Genomic DNA, 10423 nt, shown 5'->3' with positions numbered 1-10423 from the left:
CGTGGTTTTGCTTTGAGTGAACCAAGCTGAGCGACATTACTACCCCCCCCCCCCCCCCCCCAATTTCCCCCCCCCGCCCGGTTCTCCCCAGGGCTGGCGGCGGCAGCAGCGCGCAGCCCTCCCGTCCCTACCCGAGGTATCAGCCGCCTGCGAGCGCTCTCTGAGCCGCTTCTGTAGAGAAGCTGGAGCCCAACTTCTGTGCTCAGAAGTTTAAGGTTTCATTTTTAGTAACTGCTCTCGGAGTGAGTAATGGATGTGTACTGCTTGTAGCATGTCGTCTACGCCATGTAGCCTGCTGATTTCTAGGGTGCTGGATGGTTCTAAATATTAAAACAATTCTCTAAACTGTGTTTCCTTTCCATAGAGTTTTTCTGAACTTGCTTTTTACCTGCTTTGACCAAATGTTGATGTCAGTAGTGACAGCTGCTTAATTAGACAAAGTTGCAAGCTTGTAATAGAAGAAACTTTTTGCTTGTGCTGTTAATCCACGGTTTCCTTTAATATTTTGGAAAATAGGCGTTTCACTCGGTTTAGTATTATTTTTACAGTTTCTGTTACTGCTGAGAAGCTCCTACTTTTTGTAAGTTTGAGAGAGCCCGAAATAACTCAAGTTCCCAGAGAAGCGAGTGTGGGCAAGGAGGTATCGTGCATCTCTGCAACCAGATTTGGGGGAGGACGGGGAAATTGGGGCTACTGGTTTCAACCTCTCTGCTCTGAAGCTTTTTCCCTGCACATTTTATTTGAACTATCTCCCAGCCATATTGAATGGACCAGGGCACTGGGGGAGGAAGCTCTTCACTAGTTACCATTCAAAAGGTGTCGGCTAAAATCTCATTGCAAAAAGGTATTGTAGCTTTAACATCTTGCATTGGCAGCATTCTTCCCCCTTAGTCTTTGGATTAGTCATTGTATGAGAGACAGGAAAAAAAAAAATCACTTTTTTTTTTTTTCTGGAAAAAGTAAAGTAAACAGCCTCCAACAAGTGAACCTTGACAACCCAGATTAAGGAAGGCAGGAGAGATCAAACAAAGCTGCTGCTGGGCTGTTGTCAGGAGCTGCCTCACTGAAAGCTCTGGACTATTCGATCAGGCAGCAAGGCTATATGTTCACTTATGCAGAAATGGACCATTACAAATGCTGATCTTTGTTGTGAAACCAAAGGATAACTCTGAGAAAAATAACGACTGTTTCAAACAAGGCTTTCTGTTGCTTACGATTTCAATTGCAAAGTTAGTTTTTTGTGCATGGGCTAGGTTTTGGGTTTGGTGATTTTTATTTTTTTAAAGTGATGGTGGTTTAGAGTGTGTTGTATACGCTTTCAGAGAGAGACTTGGGATTTTATTTCATTTATGCTGTCTGGAGCTGCAGAGAAGGTGATGTTCCAGTAGTGTAATGTTGAAAACTGTAAAAGTTCTGTGACATTCAGCTTTTATTTCTGGATCTCTGAATTGTAAGGAAACATAGGTTTATTTTTTTTTCTCTGTGTGTAAGTTCTGTGCTGCTGTATAATAGAGAAGTTTGGTTGTGATTAAGCATTGTATGTTGTATGAGTGCATTCCTAGAGCTGGGAAAACTTGTAATATCCTTTCTTCAAATGTATTTCCAACCAGTCAGGATGGACCTTGTTTTTGATATGCCATGATTTTTACAAAACTGTGTGTAAAGTGTCTTCATGTCTGTATCAGAGAGACTCTGTTACTGTGTAGTTTTTTAGTGGCAATAGCAGTAAAGAGTATTAACAGACACTTGATTTTATTTCAATAAACAGTTAGGATTAAAGTACTAATCAAACTGAACCAGAGGGAGTGAGGTTAGTTTTGTTGCGTGACAGTTTCATGTCTGTAGTCAAACACTTCACTGCAAACTTTAAAAATATGTTCCTTTCATTTCTTTAAAGTATTCTAAACAATGGAAATATCTTAAAAAAAAAAAATCCAAGGAAGAGGCTGTTACCCTAATGTATATTAATCAGGAGGCAGACTAAGTGCACATCTACTGAAGAATTAAGAAATCCCAAACCTTTTTGCATAAGCATTTCTTTAATTAGCAGTGCAGATCACACAATAAGTACTTTATGTTTTCTGTAAGGTAAGGTTTCATAACTGTCCTGCGTAACTTATTCTAAAGCCTGTAGATTTTTATGGTATATACTTTAATTAGACAATAAAAAGTGTGTGCATTAAACGTGCTGTGTATGCTGTTAAGCCACTTTGCGTAATGTGTAATGTTTTTTAACATCTATAAACATTTTCTGCTTAAATCAGTTCCACCAGTAACCGTAACACAGATGGTTTTTGCCCTGGTAAGAGAAGGAACAGGAAAGTTGAGCAGGGAATTATGCATCGGACATTAGTGTGCAGCATATGCTGCAATATGAGTTTCTCGTGGAGTGGATCACCTTTTTTTAAGAGCTAAAATATGCATTATCGTCCTTGATATGATATACAATAAACATTTGTAACTCCAGAATTATTCCTGTTTCACGGCATTGTAAAGATTAGGAAAAAGGCTGGTAGTAAAAAGGCAAATTTATGGAATGTATCTTAGCGTTTAGTATTCTTGCTGCTTGTGGTCATTTGTATTGAGAGATTGAACCGGATAATGCAATTCCTTTTGTGAAATATCTGTTGAGCATGTATTTGTATATCAAATGGAATAACATATGCACACACGTATGTAGGATATGTATGTAAAATACAGTTATTTCTGCAAGGCTGTCCAGTTATTTATAGGGCATAATGATACTTCTGTCATCTTAAATTTTCTCCGGAAGCTTTAATAAATTTAAATAGATTATATGCTGTCAGAAAATAGTATAAATTTTGTTTACGATTCACTTGCTTTAAGGTACTTATACTAAAGAAGCTCATTTAACCCCAAGACTGAGGAGCATTAAGTGGTGAGAGGAGTCTGCTGAAGAGCTGCTGCTGCCCTTTGCTCTTGTGATAATCTTAAATTACTACAATTTAATTGCAACTTCAAGGCACTGAGCTGAAATATTTTTATGCAGCTGAGCCAGGGCTGCAGAAGACTCGGTGAGGTTTTCACAGGTAGCTGGGTGTCTCTTGGCGGCACAGCATTTGTTCAGGCCTTTCCTGCCCTTCAGAGCACATCCAGCACAGCATCGTGTGGGCATGGACACGGTGCTGGCGCCCGGGAGGGAGCTCTGCCAGGGGTTCCCACCTCAGGGGGAGCGGGATCAGGCCCTGCAGTACTCAGGCAGCTCGGGTGCACAAGTGTTTCGTTTGGTGTTCTTATTTAAGCTGAATTAAACAGCATATTGTAATTACTCTTCAGATGAGTCTTGCTGTCAGGTTGCTTCCCAGTGCTTTTCCCTATGAGTCTCTGCTGGGAAGGCAGGTGGGAAAGGGCTGGCAGCTGGAGGGGAAGCCCAGCAGGTGATCAGCAGTGTGGGGACATGGTGCCACTCTGTTCTGTACAGCCCATGGGCACAGCGTGGTCCCTGTGTCCCCATGGGCCAGTTCAGGGTGCAGTTGGCTGCCCTGGGCCTGATCCAGAGCGTGTTGGCATCAACCAGGGCTTCATGTTGCTCCCTTTGGCTTTTGGTCTGTGCCACAAACTGGTATCACTGAAACTTTTTCTCCCCCTCCCCTCCACGTATAGTAGCGTGTTTTCACACCCGGCGAGCGGTTCAGTGGGGATGTGATGTGCAGTAGGAGCCAGAAAGCATTTGCTAAGTGGAATTTGGAAACACTGTGCACTAGAGATCAGCGGCATCTTTGCGACCGTTCTTAGAGGTCCTGGCAACCAAACTTTTTTGAAATGCTTCGAAAGGTACGGCCGGGCTGGGAGCCCTTGACTTCGTGCCACTGAGGACACGCGTCAGCGCTCGGCCGTGCTGAGGCACAGTGGTGTTTAAATTGTGAGTCTGATTGTTTTTCTGTTGGCCAGATCCTTGTAAAATGTCTCGTTGCAAGAAGAAGCGAAGAAGATCTTGTGTTTGCTAGAACTGCTTGATTCTGCGCTGACAGAGGCGCTGCTCGCAGCCTGCTGCTCTCACAAACCACTGTGCCGTTTGATTCCCGCAGCTCGCGGTGTGCTGGGAATTGCAGCTGCTGCAGGTAACAAGGTGATGCCAGTGTATATAGAGGGGGAAAAAAATAGATGGAATAAATCATGCAGTAATTAGAGGAGAAACTTGATTGTGGAGTCTCTGTAGTATTTTCATTTAAAAATGCGTATGTTTTGTGCTGTAGAGGAATCGGTTGTACTGTGTTTAGGAGATCAGATATTTGTTGGTTGTGATTTCTGGAGTGGTTTAACACGTGCTCTGTTTTCTTACTCCAGCATGGGAGCTCCCAAGTCAGAGAAGCTGCTGGCTCTGTTCATGTGCAGCCTTCTCTGCAAATGTGCTCTAGGGTTTTGTCTTTCTGTTCTCCTGGCACGGGTCTCTTCCATGCATGCAAGTGAGCAGGCTTATGTCTTAATGGCTGTTTGGATGTGGCAAGTATCCAGAATAATCTTGATGACTTTTTGTTCCGTGCCATCCTGCAAATGAAGACAGGATTCTATGGAAAATGGGCAAAATCAGTTTCTGTCCAAGGAGCATCTGGTACCTGAGGAGGACTAAATAATTTTTCTCCCCTCTTGACCCTCATGGTGCTGTTTTTAAAACATCTCCATTTTAGTGCCTTGAAATTGCAATTAAGTTGTAGTAATTTAAGATTATTGCGAGAGTGCAAAGGGCAGTAGAAGCTCTTTAGAAGTCTCATCGCAACAGTTAATGCTCCTCAGTCAGGGGGTTAAATGAGTTTCCTCAATGTGAGTACTTAAAGTAACTAAATCGTAAACAAAATTTATACTATATTCTGACAACTAATAATCTATTTAAATTGCATTAAAGTATGTGTGTGAAAATTTAATTAAAGGCAGAAATACTGTCAAGCCCTGCAAATATCTTGACAGATCTACTGAAATGGAACCCATATCGTAAAATATTTACATATATCTCATAGGCTACAGTGTTTCTGGGAGTGCTGTTCTGAAATTAATTGTGGGCTTTTTTCTTTCCAGTTTCCCGTTCAGTTGCAATGGTCTTGGAAAGCAACGCAAATAAATGCCCAGAATGTTTTATTCGGATGATTCTCCAGCGTACTGTTTACTGCTAATCGCGCTCTCTGTACAATATTTGTCACTGGTGTGTTTTTATTCAAAGTGCCTGTTTTCCTCACAAAGTTAGTTTAATTCAGAGGCACATGGAAAACTTGGGCTCCCTGTGCGGCGGGATAACGTTCCGCAGCATTTGCCGTGTGGCAGCGCTGGATGTGTGATCTGTAAGTCAACTTTCTTCTGGCTGGCTGTCCCCGAGCACGGTGCTGCAGGGTCTCTTGCATTGTTGTGACTGTTGGTTGAGTTGCTTTTTTTTGGGTAGAAAGTGCTTATGACCTTTTTTCCAAATGTTTGAACTCTGTATGGAAGCATATCCTGAATTGCTGGTGTGTGCACTTGGGACACAGGACCCTCTTGCTGGTGCATCTCCTTTGTGTACTTGGTCCAGGCTGTTTCAAGGTGAGGAATGTTTTGCCCTAGATAAAACTGGGTCTGGCTGAAAATTCCAGTGAATTTTGGTCCCACTTAGAACCCACCTGCTGGGATTCTGCATGTGGCCAAAGGCAGGTGGTTTTGCTGGGAAGGTGCAGGAAGGGCCGTGCTTTCTCATCACCTCATCACAGACTGGAGCAAACTCCTGGCTTTCCTTGGCTGGAGTGTACACCCTGGAGCTGCAGGGTCACAGGAGGAGGATGAAGATTTGGGCATGGAGGGAGGGATGTGATGGGAGTGTGGTGCTGGGGAGCCCTGGCCAGGTGCTCGGGCGCTGAGCACCAGCAGCCCGACAGAAGGTGGCACAGTTCGGCAGGTTGGCTGGAGCCTCTTTAACGGCATCGTTAGTTTTCCCCTCTTTGCCAGACATTTCCTTTCATGTTGGATCCGAGTTTTAGCTGTACTTCCCGATCAGTCTTGTCATCTTGTTGCTAACAATTAGGGTCAAGTGTCTTTCCTTGGGCTCTCGCAGTCTTCTTGTTGGTGTCCCTCCCCCAGCTCCTCGCCTAAGCTGTTTGTTCATTAATTAGTGGATCGGGCATATTAACACATCAGTAAACCAGAGTAGTCCGACTTCCCAAGGCATCTCGGGAAACCCTCTGAGGTTTTATGTGACCGGACATGCACTATTGCTGATTTAGATAGCAGAGCCGATGATGCCAAAGTGTTGTTAAGAGAGAGATAAATAGAAAGAGCCCAGCAGTAAGCAGAATGTCATGTCTCTATTAAAAAGCTTGTGATAAAGGAAGATAAAATGGTGAGGGGGGACTGCTGGAGTGTTCAGAGCAGCCGCTAAACATCTGATCACAAAAATCGATGCTGAATTCCCCTTCTTGCACAACACTTGCCTGCAGAATCCTGTCTGAGCCTGGTCTGATTGCAGTGAGTGGTGGAGCCCTGAAAGGACTTTTATTCTTGCCAGAACGATGGCCAGGAGTTCTCAGGGATTCAGGAGCTGTCTGAGCTGGGATTCAAACATCCCTCCCTGGTTCCCTTTGAAGTGGCTGCCCCTCATCCATCCTGGGATGCTGATGAAGTTGTTCCAGGCTCATGCTGGGGCTCGTTGCTCTGTGCTGTCTCCTACCTTGATTTCCTGGGTGCCCTGGCCACCTGCCTTTCTGTCAGTTCCCTCCCAGAGGTTGGGCCTTGGCTTCACAGCAGAATAACAACAATGCAGATTTTTGTCTGATCGAGTCTTTTTCTCGGCTGGGTGCAGGGGCTACTCTGCAGAAGTGAAAAATGGAACTGATTCTAAAGAAACGAGTCAATGCAGCAGACAGGAGGGGAGTGGGGTTAATTCTGCCAGTGCAGTAAAATGTTAAATCATCATGGCCTTGTTTGCCGAGAGGATGTTGATCATTCCATTAAGAAGGATTAAGTAATTAACTGATATTTCTTTAGGAACCCAAGTCAGTTTTATAAAGCATCTTCCTTGTGTTGCACGGTGAATGTGAAGTATATGTTTTTCTGCTGCTGGAGAGCTGGAGGGTGAGCATGAGGGGGACACCTCTTCCTGAGAAACTTCTGGAAATGCCAAGGGAGCAGAAATAGGATGGTGGTTTGTTTTTTGGGTTTTTTTTTGGATTTTTTTTGGGGGGGGGTTGTATGTTTTTGAGGATTTTTTTGGTTTTTTTTTTTTACAACTAAAATGTGCTGTTCTAATAGCTTTTTTGATTACAAGGTTGTCTTTTATGACTTTTCTCAGGTGGGCCTGTGGCTAGCCTCATTTCAAGGGTATTCTCTTCAGGATTAAGAAGCTAAAACCTTCTTGAAGTGTTCCTCTTGATGCTTGCATTTTTATTTTTAATAATAGTTTTTATGTTGTAATAGTGAGCTTGCTGTCAGTGAGTCATGAACTCTGTCTTCCGTGAACCTCATGACAAATCTCTGTTAGCTGGTCAGGCAGCTCGTCCAGCCCAGTTCCCACGTTTTGTACTTGGCGCTGGAAAGAAAAATTCCACTAAAATCAGTGGTGTAAATCCTCCTTTCCTCCTGTGGCAGAAATCTCTTCAAAAGCAGTGGCAGTGCAGGAGGCTGTGGCGGATCACAGAGTGGCTCCTGGCATTGGCTTTGGAGGGCACTGAAGCTGGATTTGGCTGGGAAAGGCTGCCAGTCCAGGGGAGGATGTATCTGGCGAGGGGTTTGACGTTGGCTGACTCTCAGTAGGGTCAGAAGCGTATTTTGGAGACGGTGCACGTGCAGATAGAGGAGGACAGTGACAATATTTTTCACCGTTTCATTTTTGAGGATCAGATTGAAGCCCCTGGATGGTGAGAGGAGCAAGGACTGGGAAGCATCTCTGTTAGTGCTTCTGCATCTTGTGCTCCTGAGCTCGCCGCTGTTCTTCCAGGGCTTGATCTGTTTTTCGCCTCAACAAATCATGGAATTTGGCATTAACCTCGTCAATTCGCTGCTGTTTCTTACATAAGGGCCCTAACTTCTAATATCACAGTGATACTGAAACTATGCCTAAACTGAAGTTTTCTGTGAGCGAAATGAATTCTGCCCAGCAAATAGCATAACACAGTGGCACCAATTGTGTTAGCATTGATACTTTCTGCTTTCATAACAGCTCTCCTTCTCAAATGGGGCTCCTTCAGACAGTAGCATGCAAACTCTGTTGATCGGTGTACTGTAAATTGTTCCTTCCCCTGGGGTGAATTTCATAAATAGGTGTATTTCCGTATGTAGTGTTATGTGGCCTAAGCACTAAATACCCCTGTTGAAATAATGGGAGCTTCTCTGGGTAATTTTGTTAAAAAATATTAAAAAAAAAAACCACAACAGTTTGTCTAGGGAATAGTCTTAGAATATTCATGTGTGTAACATATAAGAATGTTCGAACAGAATATCATAGCGAGTATCTGCCTTAGCAGATGTAGAAGAGATTTTTCTCAGCAAGTTTTGCAATAGTAATAATGTCTTAACAGCTTAGGTAATTAATTTTAATCAGAGAGTTGTCAGGGGCTCCATCCTGCTCTCATTGAATTAAATGAGTGCTGGGAGAAGGTGGCTCTGAAATAGCTTGTAGTAAATTGTTTTTGTTAGTTTTAAATGCCATGCCTGTGCATGGATGTTCAGATAATGTGTGTTAGGTTTGTAAAGCTCCTGAATTGTAGGTTCAGAGAAGAGAAAATGTATTTTTCCGTGATAAATTACTTGATACTTAAAAGGTTTTGAAAGAGGAATGTCAGAAGTATGCAGCATAATTACTGTTTATACAAGTATTTTAAAGTTATTCTCTGGCTAACCCATTGGAGTTTTCTGAAGGCCAGTTGTGTAAGGAATGATGGTCTTACTCAGGAAACCTTTCTAATCTGTCATTTCAGTTCCAGGATTTAACTGAGAATGGGAGAAACCCATCTTGGTAGATTTTAGCTGATGTTGTACCATGTACATTTGTTCTGATTCTTTTTTTTCTTCACTTCTATAAAAGCAGTATCTGCAGCATTCAAAAAATACTGTTTCGTAAAAGTTAAACTGGGATGTGATCTGTGAATGAAACTAAAATATCTTAAGCCTATCCAGCATATTCTTAACATTAAACAGTCAGAGAAGACTAGATATTTCCTATTTATTTTTCAGATTGGCTGGCATATGGTCTTTCAGGAAAAGGGTCTTCAGACAGTTGAAGGGGAAATCTGATTTTTCACAGAGTGCTTTATATTTGCTGAGGAATTTTGATTGTGCAGAAGAGTGTTGCATGGAAATGGAAATTTATTCTCTAGGATTTTTAGGGATTATAATAGATGCCATTAGATAGAGGCACACTCATAGAGAGGTAAACTAGTAAATCCGAATAAACTGAAAAATAGTAGCTATAGGCGTCTGGCTCTGTTATCAAACTTGCTGCCTAAGCCAGAGTTTATGCACTGTGATAATGCTAATGACCAGCAGAGCCAATGATGCATGACTGGAGGAAATCAGTGGTATAATCGGAGAAAGTTATCAGGTTTTTGTCATTAAATATTACTGATAAATAATACACTTCATTTTGAGTAGATAGGATGTATTTAATTCTGATGTGGAGAGTTTCAATTTAATAAGGGGCATTGCTGAGTAAAATGATAATCTTTTGTAATTTAAAGGGAAAAATAAAAATGCATTTGTTTCAGCATAATCTCCTGGTGTCTGCCATCCACGGCTGTTTGTCTTCACTGGTGTCTGATAGCCTGGAATATCTTTGCAGCTGTTTGAGGTGGCTGCTTAAAACAAGGTGTTTTATCTAAGTTATTAGTGTGTGCAACACAGAACTAATTACATGAGGACAGAATGAAAGGGGATCTGTTTAGTGTAAACTAGGTCTCTTCTTCTGCTTAAAAATGTGAATATTGCACAAATCTAAACAGCACTCCATGCAGTGGTTCCCTACAAAACAGTCTGCCCGTCCAGGCAGTAACAGGAGGGAAGGGATGAGGAGAGATAGAGATAAATTAAATCTTGTTTTGCAACTTATCTTCTAAGTCAGTGGGAGAACAAGGAAGAGAAGTAGAGCTTAAACTGAAGGAAGAGGGATATTAATAGTCTCTATAAAGGACAGTTTGCACCAGGAAAAAAAGAAAAAAAATCTGGTCGGCTTTTTTTAGCAAAACAGGCTAACACCCAGTGTAAATCTGTGTCATTAACTGAAGCAGTGCGTGATTTTTAGAGCATCTCTGTTCCTCGTGTGCGCCGATGCCTGCGGAGGCTCGTCCCTGGGCTGGAGGCAGATGCGGTGCAGCCTCTGCCGTGGGGAGGCTTTGCTTGCCAGCTGCAGAACCTCTGTCAGGGTCAGCCTGTGGCCCCGTTTGAGCAGACACCGCCAGTTTTGCCCAGCGAGTGGCTTTGTAACGGGGCCAGGATCTTCCTACCACCCCTTGGA

General features: G+C 42.8%; 1 protein-coding gene across 3 annotated transcripts in view; it reads left to right on the top strand.

Annotated features, from left to right (window-relative positions):
* Positions 1-10423, top strand: part of FOXP1 (forkhead box P1) — a 382197-nt gene that overhangs the window by 697 nt on the left and 371077 nt on the right. The gene's annotated exons all lie outside the window — the stretch shown is intronic.

The sequence above is a fragment of the Lepidothrix coronata genome, unplaced genomic scaffold (genome assembly GCF_001604755.1).
Source record: "Lepidothrix coronata isolate B3197 unplaced genomic scaffold, Lepidothrix_coronata-1.0 Scaffold170, whole genome shotgun sequence".
Lineage (NCBI taxonomy): Eukaryota > Metazoa > Chordata > Aves > Passeriformes > Pipridae > Lepidothrix > Lepidothrix coronata.
This window is presented reverse-complemented; position numbering and strand designations above follow the sequence as displayed.